The 19120-nt window shown below is 31.7% G+C and overlaps 1 protein-coding gene across 3 annotated transcripts in view; it reads left to right on the forward strand.

Annotated features, from left to right (window-relative positions):
• The first annotated feature begins 2216 nt into the window (after positions 1-2216).
• Positions 2217-19120, forward strand: part of LOC114330442 (calpain-B) — a 510388-nt gene continuing 493484 nt past the window's right edge. Inside the window, exon 1 of one of the 3 annotated variants that reach the window (XM_050652714.1) lies at positions 2217-2343. The gene's annotated coding sequence lies outside the window, so the exon portion shown is untranslated. Of the gene's footprint in view, positions 2344-14286; positions 14621-19120 lie in introns of those variants that run through there. The other 2 variants (XM_050652713.1, XM_050652715.1) reach the window with 2 other exon arrangements.

The following is a 19120-nucleotide window of genomic DNA, read 5'->3' on the forward strand; positions in this document are numbered from 1 at the left end:
AATTTTTTCACATTTAGAAAGACTGAATTTTTATACAAATTTAAAAAAGAAAAAATTGTCCTAGGACAATTAGGGACGAAGTTGTCGCCCCCCATTTTTTAATTCACAGCAGCTTTCTTTATAACAATTACGAAATCAAATCAGTCACATTGGAAAGAACATACTTCAGAGTTTTAATGTACCAAATATAAAAAATATATACTTTCAAACAAATCGTCCACAAAGCTTCAAAATGTGACCCTTAAAATCGGCCGGCCTCGAAACTTGGGAGATCGATGAGAAGAGGGAAGGAAATGTTAGCTGTATCTCTTGTTTTCGCCTATGAATTTCGACGTTTCTTTTTTTAATTTGTATGCACTTTTTGCGTACAGTACGAGTATGCATTATTTAAATAAATTAATTGTTATATACACCATCAAATTTGTTTAAACAATTTTTTTTTCAATTTTTTTTAATAAAATTTGAAGTAATTTTAATCACAAAACCTACATATTTATGAATAATATAATAATACATAGTTTTTATTAAACTTAGTAATAATTTAAAGTATGAAAAAACAAATTATCCCATTCGATGGTTTCTAAAAATAGTATTGGTCTATGGAAATCAGAAAATCTCAAATAAACTAGGTTTTATTTTTTAAGTAAAGATGCTATTAGATGAATGAAAAACTGAAGTTACAGAACCACCAAAAAAGAGATAAACGTAATTGATTGGGGTTGGAAATTAAGCTAAGAACCGTTAGTGCCGATCCGATCAACAGATCTCCTTTATATCAGATATTTTATTAAAATAAACTATCTGCTCTTGCAAAACTGGTTGCACCGAGTACTCGTTAGTACAGAGATATAAATTTAGAAGTTTATGGACTTCGATTATCAAAACCTCAATCTTTCTCTATTATCTGTTTTGGAGTTTCTTTTTTTAATCTGTATGTACTCTTTGCGTACGTTACGGATATGTTTTTTGTTAATAAAGTGGTTATTTAATTAACTATGTAAATTGTGTAAACAATTTTTGGAAATTCTTTTACGATATTTTTGGGATGACTTTGTTGGCACTTATAGGAGTGGATCATATGCACTTGACTTTACAAAAACTTATAATAAATGGGTAACTGATAATTGTTACGTTTTTCATAAAAATACAAGTATTCCTAGATAAACCTCCTTTAATTTTATTTTAATAGTCTTGCTCAGTGGCGGATCCAGGGGGGGGGCGATGGGGGCGATCGGCCCCCCCTCTCAACCCAAGTGATTTATTTTTTTTAATTATAATACAGTAAAACCTGTGTTACCGACCACCTGCCAAAATCGGCCACCTTTACTAACGGCCAGTTTAAAAAATCTCCAAACCAAGTATAAGTAGACTACAAAAACTGGCAATACCGGCCACCTTTCCATATCGGCCAATGGTTCTTTCATTTTTAGTGGCCGTTACTGACAGGTTTTACTGTATAAAGATTACAAAAACATTCATTTATTTTTCAAATGGATAACTATACATGATTTAAAATTACAATATTATATGAATTACATATAAATATATTTTTTTGAAATGAGTAATTTATAATTCTTAGGTATACCTACGTTAAGAATTAAAAATGATTACAATAAGCATATTTAAACAAATATGTAATGTACTTATATATACTGTGAACGCATACCTAAGCATGTCCACTCTCGTATAATTATAAAATCGGTTGCAGATAACGGATTCTTCGAAAATCTCTCGAAAATAGCGCGCTCAGCAAAACTATATTAATTTGCCGAAAATATAAATGTATTATGTTCAAACGCCGATTGCTGACCACGAAAAAAACACCCTTTGCTTATTAATTATTAGTCTATTAGTCATTTTAGTGTATTTTGTGTCTCGATGCAAGTAAGTAACATCTCTGATGCAAGTAACATACTGATTCGTACAGATCTTAGTTTGTAAATTGTTAGAGTGATTAATATTATTTTGAGTTTATTCTTCTTTTTTATATTAATATAGTTTGTGATTTACGAAGAGTTATAAAATGTCAAATAAACGAAAATAAGCTTCTACCGAGAACTTGAAAAGTAAAAATTCAAATGACGCAATATAGCTGATTATTTTGTTAAAAATCAACGTAATTTGGGTGATAGTGATAATATTAATAGTAATGAAGATAATAAATATGTACAAGATATATCTTATCAGATAGATCATACTATGACTGACACCTACTGATCTTGGAGCAAATTTAAGTTCTGAGAGCATTCAAAACAAGTCATGCGATTTTTCAGTGTGTCCGATACCAACTAAACGATGATGCAGTAAATACCAATTCTACTTTCGAGAGTTTTATGGAAAAAGGTATGTCTTAGGTATATATGCATGAAATGTATGTCTTATATATTATATAAGTTTATTCTATATCACGTTTGACAGACGTGAGTATTTATGCACGAGTACGATAGATAGTCATTTATGTCGCGGGATGCAATCATCCACATATAAAATTATGGTAATGAATTAAATTTTAAACACCTCATTTAAAAGCTTTTGAGATAGTGATTACAAAAATGTATAGGTAATGCTTGTGCAAAATCTCGGTCCAATGCTTTTTAAATGCATTCATTTTTTTATAATCCTGAGAAAACTAATAAGTATTTTTTTAAAATTTAAACACAAAATGCAAGATTACATTATTACCGAGGGACGAAAGTCCCTGAAAACTTCTATAATGTTTATTTTAATAAGTTACAGGGGTGAAAAAGAAGAGAAAATTGAGTATGATTTTTAATTTCAAATACCTATATCATTCACAAGAAACCTTTTGTTTATTCTAATGGACTTTCGGCCATCGGTAATAGTTTAATAGGTATTTTATTCTGCGTTTAAATTTTTCAAAAATTCTCGTATTAGCTTTCTCAGGATTCGAAGAAAATGAATGTGTTTAAAAAGCATTTGACCAAAATTTTGCGCATGTAGGTATTATACATTTTTGTAAACAGTATTTCAAACGCTTTTAAATGAGGTGTCACATGATGTACTTTCCCATTACGAAATAACATTAAAACTATTTAGACTTGAATTTGTTTGCATTGAAAAAAGAAAAGTAGTTATTTTGATTTTTTGAGAATTACATTCGTTTAATTCATTATTACATTTCCGAAACTACTGTAAGTTGTTAACTTATAAAGTCTCATTTTGTAGGTTTTTTTTTTAATATTAATGATAATTCACTACATATTATATTTATTTTTCTTTCATCAACTTTATGTATTATGTATATGGTGTCCCAACCCAAAAGTAGCGGAACCGTTGAATATTTCGCGAAATGAACATCGAATCGAAAAAATGAAAAATATGTGTTCAATAATTTTTAAAAATCTATCAAATGATACCCAACACGACCCCCCACTCGACCCCCTGAAAGTGGGATGGGGGTAACTTTAAAATATTAAATGGAGACCCTCAGTTTTAATTGCAGATTTGGATTCCTTACGTAAAAGTAAGCAACTTTTATTCGAGACATTTTTCGAATTCTGGATAGATGGCGCTATAATCGGAAAACCATTAATCGTGATACCATAGGTAATTTATAGAAATGGTTTAATCTCTCTAAAAACACTCTCAAATGAAAAATCAAAATACACAAGTTTAATATTTTTCAAAATCCTATCGAATACCACCAAACACGACAGGATGCCATTCGGTAGGTTTTTCAAAAATATTAAACACGTGATGTTTAGTTTTTTATCTGGAAGTGTATTGCTCGAGAAAGACTATTTCTTTATTATTCTATTTCTATATTCTATATATTATAGCGCCATCTATCCAGAATTTGAAGATATGTCACGAATAAAAGTTGCTTACTTTTACGTAAGAAGTTCAAATCTTCAATAAAAACAGGGGTTTTCCATTTACGATTTTAAATTGAGCCTATACCCCACCTCCAGGGGGTGGAGTAGGGGGTCGTATTTGGTGTCATTCGATAGATTTTTAAAAATTACTGAAAAGGCATTTTTCAGTTCTTCGATCCGATGTTCATTTTGCGAAATATTCGACCGTTCCGCTTTTTTTGACACCCTGTATATACATATAGTTTAGCTCTCCAGAGCTCCAGGCCTAGAAGGCCCATGGCTTGGTTTATTATTCTTTTCCATTCTTTCCTCCTTGCTGCTTTATTTTTCCAATTTGTAATTTTAAGTTCTTCTGTCTCTTTATCTCTTTAACACCTATGTCTTTAACACATAAAAAAATATAAAAAAACATTTTTTAAAAAACGGTTTTTTTTAGTTACGAGTGGCCAAAATTAAAAGTATTATAAAAAAATCAACTAAAAACCAAAAAATAAAACATTTTGAAAAAATCTAACACATTCGTTAAAGAAAAGCGTGGGGCGAAAACCGTTTATTCGATCAAGACGCACCATGCTTTTCTTTGACGAATGTGTAAGATTTTTTCATTTTTTTATTATTTTTTGGTTTTTAGTTGATTTTTTTATAATACTTTTAATTTTGGTCAATCGTAACTAAAGAAAAGCGTTTCTTAAATTTTTTTTTTCATATTTTTTGATTCAATTTTTTATTCATTATCAATATGTTATTACAAATTAAGTACTTAGATAAAATGAAATGATTTCATTTTTGTATGAAAAATTAAAAAATTTTAAATATACTTTTGTATTATCTACATTTTTACGCCTACATGATTATTTATATTATAATTATTATTATCCAGATTTAGCCATACTGTTCACACTCCCTCTAAGAGGAAAATTTACTTATCCCAATACCTGCGGTAACAAAAAGATTGAGCTCTGGTGTGACTTTTTCCGTGTTATCGAGACCTAGGTGACGTGGTATGCTGGCTGGAGTATCTCCCAACAATTTTCATACACATCTGGCAGTCGAGCCGAGAGTAATATGTACAGCTTTCTGCATGGTCTTATAAAGATATTCATTTAGAGACTCAGCTTTTTTATGTTTTCGAGGAGGTTCTTCGGAATGACTCCAGTAGTAGACATAATAATCGATATTGTTAGGGTATTTTGCATTCTCCATTGTCTTCGTATTCTTAAAGCCAAATTATTATTATTGTTATTGTTATTACAGTAAAACCTGTCAGTAACGGCCACTAAAATTGAAAGAACCATTGGCCGATATAGAAAGGTGACCGGTATTTCCAGTTTTTGTAGTCTACGTATAATTGGTTTGGGGAATTTTTAAACTGGCCGCTAGTGTAGGTGGCCGATTTTAGCAGGTGGCCGGTAACGCAGGTTTTACTGTATATAGAAATTTAGGCAATCGGCCCCCCCTCTTAATGATGCTGGATCCGCCACTGGTCTTGCTATCATACCAAAATGTATGAAATATCTTAATTTTTGTTTTTTTGCAATCTTAAAATTATAACTTTCAATGTTGTAAGATACAATTATTACAATATTGCAAAAAAAATTCTGAAAATAATTTTGTTCTTTTTATCCTCTCTCTAATTTTGTTACATTTCATTTTTCGTTTATCTAGTAGCATGTTTATCAAGAAATAAATCCTAGTTTATTTGAGAGTTTTTATTTTCAATTTAAATAGTATAAGCCAATTTTAGATTTAGGAATAATTTAATAGGATTAGTAATATAATAATTAGAGGGTGTAACAAAAATACAGGTCATAAATTTAATCGCATATTCTGGGACCAAAAATAGTTCGATTGAACCTAACTTACCTTAGTATAAATATGCACATAAAAAAAGTTAAAGCCCTTTGAATTTACAAAATGAAAATCGATTTTGTCCAATATATAGAAGAGATCTTTTATTGAAAATAGACATGTGGTATTTTTATGGCAGGAGCATCTTACAAAAAAATTATAGTAAAATTTTGACACCCCATAAAATTGTATGGGGGTTTTGTTCCTTTAAACTCCCCCAAACTTTTGTGTTCGTTCCAATTAAATTATTAATGTAGTACTATTAGTTAAACACAATGTTTTGTACAAATACGGAGGTACAAAAATAATAGAAGAGATAACAACATTATTCAAAAAAATTGTAAACAACATGGCAGTACCAGAGGAATGGAGAGAGAGTATAACAATACCCATCTACAAGAAAGGCGTAAAGACAGATCCTACGAACTACCGAGGAATTACACTACTCAATTCTACATCAAAACTATTGACAAAAATTCTATCCCAAAAAATATATAAGAAAGCCGGTGTATCGGAAGAACAACAGGGTTTTCGCCCAAACAGATCTACAATAGACGCTATTTTCATAATGCGACAATTAGTTGAGAAATCAATAGAATTCGACAAGCCCATGTTCACATGCTTTGTAGATCTGAAACAAGCATTCGACAGAGTACGATTGAAGGACGTGCTCACTATCCTCGAAAAGAAAAACATAGGTCAGAGGTATAGACACATAATCAAAGAGCTCAATAGATCCAACAAAACACGAATTAAAACCACACACGGGCTCACGGAAGAAATCAAAATCAATGCAGGCATTAGACAAGGGGACAGCCTCAGTCCATGCCTATTTAATTTAATAATGGATGAAGTTATAGGTAGTGTTAACATAATGAATCAGGGATACAAAATGGGTAACCGAACCATGAGAATACTTTGCTACGCAGATGATGCAATCTTAATAGCCGAAAACGAAGATGACTTACAACGCCTACTACAAAAATTCAAAATAACCGCCGAAAAGTATAACCTGACACTATCCAAAGAGAAAACCCAATCGATGGTAATATCCAGGAACCCAATTAGATGTAAGTTAGTAGTGGACGACCATATAATCGAACAGGTAATGGATTGCAGATACTTAGGTGTGGAAATATCTAGCGACAGGCATCTGTGGCAAGAATCAAAACAGCAGGCAATGAAAGCAGCGAGAATATCTGGTTTCCTGAGGGATATAATCTGGCGGAATAAATATATGAGCACCGAAAGCAAAGTCCGCATTTATAAGACATGTGTTAGACCCGTACTGACATACGCAGCTGAGACAAGGGCCGAGACAACAAAGACCAAACAGATAATGAGAACAACAGAGATGAAAACCCTAAGATCCATAAGAGGTATCACACTCAGAGATAGAGTACGAAACGAAGACACATTGAGAGAGCTAGGCGTTCAGGACGTAGTGAGATGGACAAGAGCGCGACGACGCATGTGGAGGGACCACGTAGATCGGATGAACCCTGAACGTATGGCGCATTGGGCGAAAACACAGAAGCCCAACACCAAGCGACCCATAGGAAGACCCAAAAAACGATGGTACGAGAGTTGGAGCTCCGGATCGCAGCAAAGACTGTAACAGAAGAAACAGGACATAGTCCTATTACAAGAAGAAGAAGAAGAAGAAGACAATGTTTTTAAAATTTTTTGCCTCTTAGTACTTTTTCGAAAAGTCAGTTTTTATTGAGATATTTTAAATATTCGTCAAATCCACCAGATATTTGTATAATATGGTTAAGTACGATTATGAAGACTTGGTAATCGTATGAAAATTTATTATTTATAATTTACATTTTTAGGTATATTTTGAACCATATTAAAAAAAGCCACATCTTGATAAAAGGTGCCTTATCGAAAAAATACTAAGAGACAAAAAATTTTAGAAACATTGTGTTTAACTAATGGTACCGCAGTAATAGTTCAATTGGAACGTACACAAACATTTGAGGGGTGTAAAGGAACAAACCCCCATAAAATTTTTATGTAAACATATTAAAAAAGAAGCCGCAACTCGATAAAAACTGCCTTAGCGAAAAAATACTAAGAGGCAAAAAAGTTTTAAAAACAGTGAGTTTAACTAATGGTACCACAATAATAATTTAATTGGGTTGTACACAAAATTTTGGGGGGTTTAAGGGAACAAAACCCCCATACAATTTTTATGGGATGCAAAAATTTCACTATAATTTTTCTTTAAGATGTTCCTGTCATAAGAACGATACATGTCCATTTTCAATAAAAAATCTCTAATAGTTTTCGATATATTGGAAAAATCGATTTTCATTTTGTAACTTCAAAGGGCTATAACTTTTTTTATGTGCACATTTGTATTAAGGTAAGTTAGGACCAATCGATCTATTTTTGTTCCCAGAATATGTGATTTAATTTATGACCTGTATTTTTGTTACGCCCTGTATAACTAATATGTACGTTTTACAATACAATAAAAGTTACATCAAATATTATTAAAAAAATTGAAAATAAATTGTTTAAACAAATTGAAAATAAATTGTTTAAACAAATTTTGTGTTGAATATAACAATTAGTTTATTTAAATAACGCATATTCGTAATGTACGTAAAAAGTACATACAAATTAAAAAAAGAAACAACGAAATAAATAATCGAGAACCAGAGATACAGTTAACAGCTCCTTCCCCCCTCTCATCGCTATCCCAAGTATCAACGCCGGCCGATTTTAAGGGCCACATTTTTAAGCTTTGTGGACGATTTCCTTGAAAGCAAATCTTTTGTATACTTGGTATGTTAAAACTTTGAAGTATGTTCTTTCAAATGCGGCTAATTTTATTTCTAAATTGTTATAAACAAAGCTGCCGTGAATTAAAAAAAGAAGGGGGCTAACTTTGTCCCTAATTGTCGTAGGACAATTGTTTTCTTTCTAAATGTGTATAAAAATTTAGTCTTTCTAAATATGGAAAAATAATTTTTCTACAGGTAACAGTTAAAAAGTTATTCTAATTGTTTATAAGCAAAAAATCGACATGATCTTGCAAAATAATTTTACGCTATTTATAATCATTGTTTGTCATTTTTTTTAAATTAGGTTAATAGCATAAATCTTCTTCTTTCATAAACTGTCCGGAGTATTCATCATCATATATCATACATCTCCAAGTGGAGCAAAGGGCACCTTGCGGCGTTTCAAGTAGCATGAGGAATGATGGTGAGGTTGCTAGTCCCACGCATCATCTGTTGAGTTCCGTCCAATTTTGTTTACTAGTTTTCTCCATTCTCTTCTGTTTTTTGCTATCTTTTTTGCATCGTTCCATGTTAAATTATTTTCTTTGAGTTCTTTCTCTATTGTTCTTTTCCACGTATGATATGGTCTACCCATTCTTCTTTTGCCTTGAGCATTGTAATGTAGAGCTTGTCTAGCAATATTTGTTGCTGGTTTTCGTAAGGTGTGTCCTATCCACTTCCATTTCCGTTTTATTATTGTATGTTCTATCCTTTCTTCATTTGTTATTCTCCACAATTCGTCATTAGTAATTTTGTTTGGCCAAAATATTCTCAGTATAATACGTAGGCACCTGTTAATGAAGGATTGTATTTTCTGAAAGAATTTTTTATGGTGTTTCCATGTTTCTGCTCCATATAACAGGACAGACTTTACATTAGTTTCAAATAATCGTAACTTTGTTCTTCTGCTGATGTTTGTCGAGGCCCATATCTTGCGCAAAGAGTTGAAAGCGTTTTGTGCTAAGCTTATTCTTTGTGTTATGTCCTTTTCTGTGCCTCCTGTTGTGTTTAGCAGACTGCCCAAATAACAGAAATCTTTTACTTCTTCTATTTGTTTCCCTTCCAAATATATATCGTTTCCGTTCGTTTCCCCATTTGATAGTATTTTCGTTTTTTTCGGATTTATTTTTAAGCCGGTTGTTTTTGCTATGTTGTTCAATCTGGTGATTTTGTTTTGCATGTGTTGTCTGTTTGATGTTATGAGACATATGTCGTCAGCGAACTCTAGATGTCTAGATCCTCTAGTTTTGTAAATGGTGACCATTGTATACCTGTTTTTTTATCTTCAGTTTGTTTCATTATCCAATCTATGACTATTATAAACAATGTCGGTGACAAGACACAGCCCTGTCTTACTCCTTTTTTGATGCTTATTTGTTGGGATAGTTCCCCTTCATGTTCAACTCTGGCAAAACATTCGTCGTAGAAAAGCCTTATTACTCTTATATATTTGTCTGGTATTCCATAGAGTTTTAATATCCTCCACATCATATTACGATTTATTGAATCAAACGCTTTTTCGAAGTCTACAAAGTTGATATAAACTTCCTGATTCATTTCTGCTGATTGTTCCAGGATGATTCTTAGGGTATTTATATGGTCAATACAGGAACTGTTCGGTCTGAATCCTATTTGGTTAATTCTTAATTTTTCATTTATGGGATCTTTAATTCTCTCCAATATTATTCTGGCCATTATTTTGGTAGCTACAGTGAGAAGAGTGATTGGTCTCCAGTTTTCGCATAGTGTGAGATTTCCTTTCTTTGGTAGCTTTATTATAACTCCTTCACCCCAATCTTTTGGTATCTTTTCCTCGATCCAAATTTTTTTAAATAGTAAGTAGTACATATCCACTGAGAAGTTTAAGTGTGATTTTATCAGTTCTGCGGGAATTCCATCAACACCAGCCGCTTTGTCGTTTTTTAAAAGGTTTATAGCATACCTTATTTCGTCCTTCGTAAATTCGTCGTTTCTTTTGATTAATGTTTCGTTTCTCTCAGTTTCTTCCATCTCTATTTGTGATTCAATTCCTTCTTCATAGAGTTCTGCGAAGAATTGCGTCCATCTTTGGGCAATTTCTTTTTGACTTGTGAGTGTTTCTCCTTCTTTCCCCATAAGTTTCGTTCTTTGCTGGCTCTTGCCCCCTTTAATTTCTTTGGTTATTGCGTAAAGTGTCCTTGTGTCATGCATTATCGCTGCTTCCTCTGCTTTTTCTGCCATTTGTTCCATATACAGCCTTTTATCTGTTCTGGCTTGTTTTTAACTTCTTTATTTTTTTCTGTGTATTTTTCCTGCATTTCTTTTTGTTTTATCCGGTTTGTTGTTTTGATCAATTCAGTTTTGATTGCTCTTCTTTCCTTGATTTTTGTTTTAGTGTCCAGCGTTATCCATGGTCGATCAGCTTTCTCCTTGCACCCTAATATCTCTTTCCCTGCTTCCATGTACGCGTTTTTATATATTTCCCATATACCTTCAATGCTAGATTTTCCTACTTGTTCCAAGTTCCCCACATGCCTCTCCAACGTTTTTTGGTATTTGTTTGTTATGCTAGAGTCTCTTAATTTATTTGTATTGAATTTTTTATGTTTTTTGTTTGATTTATAATTTGCCTTGAGGCTAATTTTTATTTTTGCTCTCACTAATTCGTGGTCTGATGCACAGTCGGCTCCTCTCATTGCTCTCACATCTTGTAAGGAATTTTTCCACTTCTTTTCAATGAGAATGTGGTCAATTTGGTTTTTAAATTATCCTCCTGGTGACGTCCATGTTGTTTTATGGATATCTTTATGTTGGAATAATGTTCCCCCAATCATCATATCGTTTGTCGAGCAAAGTTCTATTAATCTCGTGCCATTGTCATTCCTTTCTCCCATGCCATGAATCCCCATTACATGTTCCTTTCCATTATTATTAGATCCTACTTTGGCGTTCCAATCCCCCAAAACGATTTTTATATCCCGTTTATATGTTTTTTGTATTTTTGCTAGCAACATATACATCTGGTCGTAGAACTCTTCCTTTGTTTCATCTTCTTGTTGATTTGTTGGAGCATACACATTAATTATTATTAAGTTTCTAAATTTGCTTTGAAATCTTCCCCATATAATTCTCTCAGAGATATTCTCCCACTCCACCAATGCTTGGGCCGATGCTTTATTTAACATTAATGCCACCCCTTTTTCTTTGTCTGAGTTTATATCTTTACCAGAATAGATGACAGTAGTTCCACACTGTAATTGGATTCGTCCTGACCCATTCCATCTAGTTTCACTGATCCCTAGTATGCTTATGTTGTATCTACCCATTTCTGTTGCTATCTGATGTGCTTTACTTATTTCCGCCATTGTTCGTACATTCCAACAACCTATAAATATGTTTTCCCTTGTATCAATTTCTCCTTCTACTGATTTCCAAGTTTTGTTTCTATTTCTTTTTTTCTTGCTATTTACCCTATTTCTCCCCACCTTGTCTGTTTGCAAAACCATACTCATATCCATTTCGCGCGATGTTGTCTCCGTATGTTGTTCTGGTTTTAATCTTAGTTTTTTGTTGGATGGGTTACTTTCATCATTTTTTCTCTTTGGTCATTTTCGGTGTGTGGAGATCTATCACTCATTGTTCTGGCTCTAGTTTTATCTATGGGAGTTTCTGCAATATTTTCCTTTCTTTGTTCATCCGTTGACCATGTTTTGACTTCTTCTATTCCGTATTCATCTCCGTTTATTATTAGCTTGTCATATTTAATCTTCGCATTATATCCTTTTGTTCTTGCTTCTTTCGTGTGCTTTAATAGTATTTTTCTTTGTTCCAAGATGGTTTTTGGGTAATCCTCATTCACGAACCATTGTGTTCCTTTTAATTTCCCGCTTGCCTTTAGGATTTCCGTTTTTTTACTTCCACTTGTTAGCTCAACAAGGACCGGTCTTTCCGAGTTGTTAGTTTTACCGCCTAATCTTCTAATTTCTGTTGTCTCTTGGTCTGCTCTGCAATGTACTTCCATTTTGTTCATGACTTCCTGCACTTTGTTTGACAACATTTGGGTATCTTCATTTTCTGTTTCTTCAAGACCGTATATAATTAGGTTTTTTCTCTTCATCTCTCTCTCGATTTTCTCCATTCTATTTCTCTGTTGGTTTATTTCTTGCTTTAGTAGCATATTTTCTTTTTTGAGCTCCTGGTTTTGATTTCTTAATTCTTTAAGCTCTTCTTGGATTCCATCCAATTTTTGCTCTATTCTCGTATCCCTTGCTTCCATTCTGTCCAATTTTTCTCGCAAATCCTTTATGAATTCTTCCATGTTGTTACTATTTGACTGTGGGTTTAAGGAGAATTTCCACAAAGTTTGCGTCTCCCGCACGGTTACCGCCGAAAACCTACTGCAATTCAGCCCTCAGCCCGTATGGGAGCTGGCTTGACTTGCTTCGTTCTCTCTTTTTCTTTTATTTTTTCGTATCCTCCTAGAACCGACTCTGGGTATTCAATCGTAGTCAATTAGATACTAAAGTATATTTTTACACACAAATAATTTGGCTGTCTGCGGTAAGTGCAAAAAAAAACGAATCGACTTCGTGGAGATTTTTGCCCTTCTTATACTGGCCTATTTAAAAAGGTATTTATTTCTTCCTTCCCTATTTCTCCGTGCTTTTTCAGATTTGGCAACACCGCCAAAAATTGTTCAGCGATTACCTTCCTATGGGATTAAATAATTAATTGTTTTGTTTATTTATAGCTAACCTTGTTTTTTGACTTGCACTTGCTCTGCAGGTTTTATTCACTTAAAAATGTTTGGTCCGGAGTATTACTGTAACCTAATCCTTTTCTGACTTATAGTGTTGCAAAAAAAATTAATTTGGATAAACAAATTAAATAACTTTTAAACTATTTGACTAATTGCTTTGAAATATAGAATATAATTTAAGCACCAGAAGTCTCAGCATTTCGTTTAATAAGAAAGTTCTAACTTAATTTTTACATAAGTTATGAACATTTATAAAATCTCAAAATTTATGATTTATTTTGCAATTTTCTAAGCAACAAATAAGGATAGACATATGCAGTGAACGCCATATTGAAGTTTTTTATATGATTTTTCAGTTTCCTCCTCTCAAATTTGTTAAAAATGCTTCAGTTTTTAGTAATAGACGAGAAAAGCGAAAATTTAGCGTTTTTTGATCTTCATTTGTTTATAGCTATGTATATCATCAAAATCGGCTGCAGGAAACATATAGGTTATTAATATAGATGTCCATACTACTCAAAAAATTTGGTTTCGGCCTGGAGGGGGATGTGTCACGAGAAAAATCTTATTTCCCTGGACTATAATCGGTGTTTAATCAGGATATAAATAAGTACCGGCCCTTAAAGTGCAATTATCCATTTCCACACATTTTTGTATAGGAGACTTTTTCCTGACGTCATCCTGAACACAATGCAAAAAGTTGCAAGTCTCGCAATTCGATTTATTAGGGTATTTTTAGTGCTAAATGTCCTGGACTATAGACAAGTCATCATGTGAGTCCTGAGTTGAACTTGTCCGCCAGTTCAAGACTCTCTGAAGTGTTGGTTGCGTGCATCCACATCTTAAATTATTTTGCATTTGCCAAATACTAATTTCAAAACAATACCTATCAAATTTTCAACTCAAAAAATTGTTTTAAAAAGCAAAAGTATACCTAAATAAAATTTGTTTACGTTTTTTGTAAAAATACTGAAACTATAAATAGCTTCTCCCATATTCATCAGCGATCTTAACATCTGCTATCTGCCCCTTTTTAAGAACTTCGTAATCTTATCAGTAGTGCACTAAAAATTAATCAATGTAAATAAATAAACCTGTCCTTAGTTTGCGCCATAATACAAAATAGATTACGAATTACTTGAATTGGATTTCTACCACGGCCTTGAAAAGAAGAAACATCGCCTTGAATCTCCCCTACCATTATTCCATTACACATTTTGCTGTTTTCATTTTTATTTTACCAAGTTTATCTAGTCTCATCGCAGCTTTGCATTGTTATTATTTAATAAATACAAACCGGCGTTAAATTTTGAGGATAATATGCAAAACGAGTTGATTTGTCTTTAATGATACTGTTTTTACCTGTGTTAAGTGTGTCACTGTGCCAGAAGTTAGGTTAGGTAAGTTATTAATCATCGATTATTGTTAACCTTTGTTTTGAAATTTATCTTTTCTGCGACAGTTTTCATGGCATAATTTCGTGTGTAGCATTATGGAAAAAGTATGATATATTTTAGCCCAATGCCGTAATTCGTTGTTTTTATTGTTTTTTATGCCTATCCTAGAATTTAACGATTTACTATCCTAGTTATTATCCTAATTATACATCAACATGCGAATTAAATGAGAACACAAATTTCATTTAATTAATTTAATGAAGATACTACTATCAAAAAATATTACTTAAGTAATCCAACACTGTTTCTGTAAGCTGCAAATATAGTTTAAATAATGAAGGAATTACTTCTTGCCAAAATAAACACATCTGGGGATGGGATAATCATGCAATTTTTGTATTTTACATGCAATGATTTACTTCAGACAACCAAAACATAACTAGCAGTAACAAATTTTATTACATGCACTGGCATTTGGTAAAGCTCATCCTAAAGTAAAGTATACAAAATCCTATTTTTAACCACTTAATTGCAGGTCTGAAATATTTTTTTTAAATTGAGGTATTTGAAGCACTAATTACTATTTCATTTTTAGAAACACTAAAATCTATGGACTATGAATTACTTATGTGAGAAACATACATGATTATATTGCTCAATGACCTCATATATTTATTATTTATTCAGCATAGTAAAAGAAAGATAATTATCTTGATATAAACATTCCTACAGAACTGCTCATTGAATAGTTAATAATCTATTCTTTGAACTATCTGAGGGAAGATTTATAAATATATAAATGAGAAGAACATTATTTGTATGTTATTTTTTTACCATAAATAATGATAATGAAAACTAATTTTACATCAAATAAAATTATTATAGTATTTTTACTACAAAAACGTTATTACGTAGGTCAAAATTTTTGACGTAAGAGAACTGTCAAAACATTAGAATGTGACTTTTCATTATTGCTATGTTTATTATAAACACGGCAATATGAAAAGTCACTTTCTAATGTTTTGACAGTTCTCTTACGTCAAAAATTTTGACCTACGTAATAACGTTTTTGTAGTAAAAATACTATAGTTGCTTATGTACCTATTTTATTTTTTATTTAGAACAAGTTTTTAGAACAAAATTCTTCTCCTTCTTTTTGTATAGGACTCTGTCTGTTTTTTCAATGTGCTTCCAGTAAGTTGTCATTCCATCGTTTTCATGGCCTTCCCACTTATCGTCTTCCTATTGGGGAACTGTCTCTCACTGTCCTTACTACTCTATTCGTTGTCATTTGGCTTATGTGGTCATTCCATTCTACTCTTCTGTTTCTTACCCAGTTATTAATGTTCTCCGCCTTGCATCTCCGTCATATATATGTACTTCTAGCTCTGTCCGATAGTGTCTTACCATCAATTTTTCGCAGGGTTTTCATCTCCGCTGTTTTGAGTTCAAAATTATAGATAGTATTTCACCTACCTTCTACCTACCTATATTAAGTAAAATATGATAAGTTATCAAATAGTTATCCTACTACTGTTATTAAAATATAATATCCTAAAAATTATATGTATTCTGGGCAACCATTGGGTTTTTTTCCTGCAAATCCATTGCTCATTACTCTGTTTTTATTTTGTCATAAATTGTATTAATTTCTGGAAATTCTGATGGAAAATCAACATTAGTCACATGACAATCAACAAGTCTGCTATACTGAATTCGCTCTATCGAGATTTACTTTGACATTGACGTTAGTAATTTCTTTTTTGGGAAATTCAGTTGTCAGAAGTGACTGGAACTTACTACACAACCAACGCACTTTTTTTTTCTCTGATTCTGGCCTTGGTTTAGAACGAGAACCTTTAGCCACGTAATTGTATAACTTATCACTAACTCAGGTGTAATGTGTAGTGTGTGTGTTGAGTAAGTGTCTTGTTACTTTGTAAAGTCGACGTCATTGTCTTTGCAAAGAGACGTTAATTGTATCCGAACGTCTGCGGTCCCTCCGGTGAGTACCGATCCCACAAGGGCAGAAACTATTTTCATTTATTAATTTATAATAAATGAAAAAATTCCTGACCCTGGTGAGATTCGAACTCTCCAACGCACCTGGTCATAGCCAATATTATTAATAGTAAACAGACATAAAAATAACATAAACCTTACGCTAATCAATAATTATTTATTTACACCATTATAATGTATTGATAACAAATGAGAAAATGATTTATTGTACAAAATAAAAATATTTTGTAGAAATAAACTTTACAAAATTTTATGAGATTAGTAGACACTCCCACTATTTCTAATAATTCTTCTTTTTTTAATGAAAGATTAAGTTGATTTTAGCAGTTAATAGTGTGAGGTAGGAATTTTTGTGTTGTATGTTTCCTATTCCTATGTCAAATTGAATCTCGGTAGAGCGAATTCAGTATATTATATTAGTTTTATATACTAACAGATATGTTATCATTAACAGATAAAATGAATTGTAAGCTATTTATTGCTATTTTTCATTTGTCGAATAAGTCTGCTCAGTTATTGAAAATGACAAAAAGCGACATTTATTTTAAAGGTAGGTATAAGGGCCAGGGTAATTATAATATCCTTAAAGTCATTTGATACTCTGGGCTAATTAGCAAAATTCAAGGAAAAGTTATTTACCAGCAATTTTATTGCTGGAATCGAATCTTATGATTGTATATATTAATAATATAGGTATGCAAAGTCCGCAGATAGTGTGCTACTTTTTTTATAAACAAAATGGCGCCCGAAAATCGTTTTAAATTTTTGCTCTATAACTCCAAAGATTTTAACTTTAAACCAAAAACACCCAAATAAAAATTCACCGTAATTAAATTCTGCATAGAGACGTGTTTTTCCCGATTTACTTCGACGAAAATTTTCCCCGGAAAATGCGGGTTTTTGCAACAAAATCTTTAATTTTCAACTAAAATTTTAGATAAGTAATTCTTTATCAATAATTAAATAACTTGGTAATATAAAAGCTATTTTCGTATAGATTATAATTCCATAAGCGAATGGAAATTGAGTGAACAGTTTAGCAACAATTGAATTGTTAATTAAAAATTTACGGTCGCTATAATAACCATAATAATTATGATACATAAGAATAAGTATGATTTTTGTATAAAAAATACTGTACCTATCTAATGTACTTCACAGAATTGAAATTGGACTATTTAAGCGGCCTCAGGAATATTTTAAAATTATAAACAATTTTTTGGCTTATAAACAAATAGAATATCTCGAAAAATATTAAATTAAATTAAATCGTGAAAACGTTATTGGAAAAAAAGCGGCAGGACGCTTCTTTTAAAAGAAAAAACGTTTAATTGTTATGAGTGGTTCCTGATATACAACCGGTCAAAGTTGACTGGCATTTATAGACCAGTAAGGATCTGTTTTTAGGTGGATGTGAGAAGTGGCATTCAGATTTTTGCGGATAAAGTTAGGTGATAACTTCGTTAATAATAATTGATTTATGCTCTTTCTCAAATATGCCCGGAACATTAATAAAAAAAATAAAATATTTAAAAATTTCAAAAAATTTCGTTTTTTTTTTCTACTTTTTTTGCTTATAACTTTAAAACGATTCATTTTGGAACAAAGTCGTATAGGAATAAAACAAAGATAATTAAATTTTCTATCAGATGCGATTGGTTAAAAATGTCTTAATTTATCACCCTTGCTGCAGAATAGCAATAAATATAAAATAAGGGGGCAAAAACAAATCTGTCCTTATTCAATGATTTTCCATCACTTAGGTTACACTTGGAACCTTCCTAATTCGCTTAGAAAATTTTTGTAATGTGCTAAAACCGTACACCAAGTTTCATTAAAATTGACTTACTAGATTTTGAATAATAATTTTGCAATCTAAACCTTTTTTAAAAAATTAAAATTTTTTAAAATCTTGCACAACAAAAACTAGAACATACAAAGATTTGTCAATTTTTTTACATATAAAGAAGTACTCCACCTATCTAATACACTTTACAGAATTGAAATCGGATTATTTAAGCAGCCTCAGCAATGTTTTAAAGGTTTAAACAATTTTTTGATGGACTTACCCAAGATTTTTATGTATTTTTTGACCCGTAGAACACGATTTTTTTGGATAACAGTTGATCCGGATGTCGATAAGATTGTTATAAACAAAGAACTTGAGGAATTACATAACATCGATTTTTCGCAAAATAATATATTTTTTTGTACCTATTTTGTGGGTAATTCTAAGCAAAAAATGTTCTTACAAGTTTTTTCGTAGGATGCATAGTTTTCGAGATAACGCAGTGAACTTTCAAAAAATCGAAAAATTGCAATTTTTAACGCGAATAACTTTTGATTAAAAAATAAAATAGCAATTCTGCTGACAGCATTTGAAAGTTTAAGTCAAATTATACCGGTTTTAAATTATCTGCATTCCTAAAAATTAATTTTTTTATTATTAAACAAAGCTATTTGTTTATAAGCCAAAAAATT

Source organism: Diabrotica virgifera, chromosome 6 (assembly GCF_917563875.1).
Source record: "Diabrotica virgifera virgifera chromosome 6, PGI_DIABVI_V3a".
NCBI classification, from domain to species: domain Eukaryota; kingdom Metazoa; phylum Arthropoda; class Insecta; order Coleoptera; family Chrysomelidae; genus Diabrotica; species Diabrotica virgifera.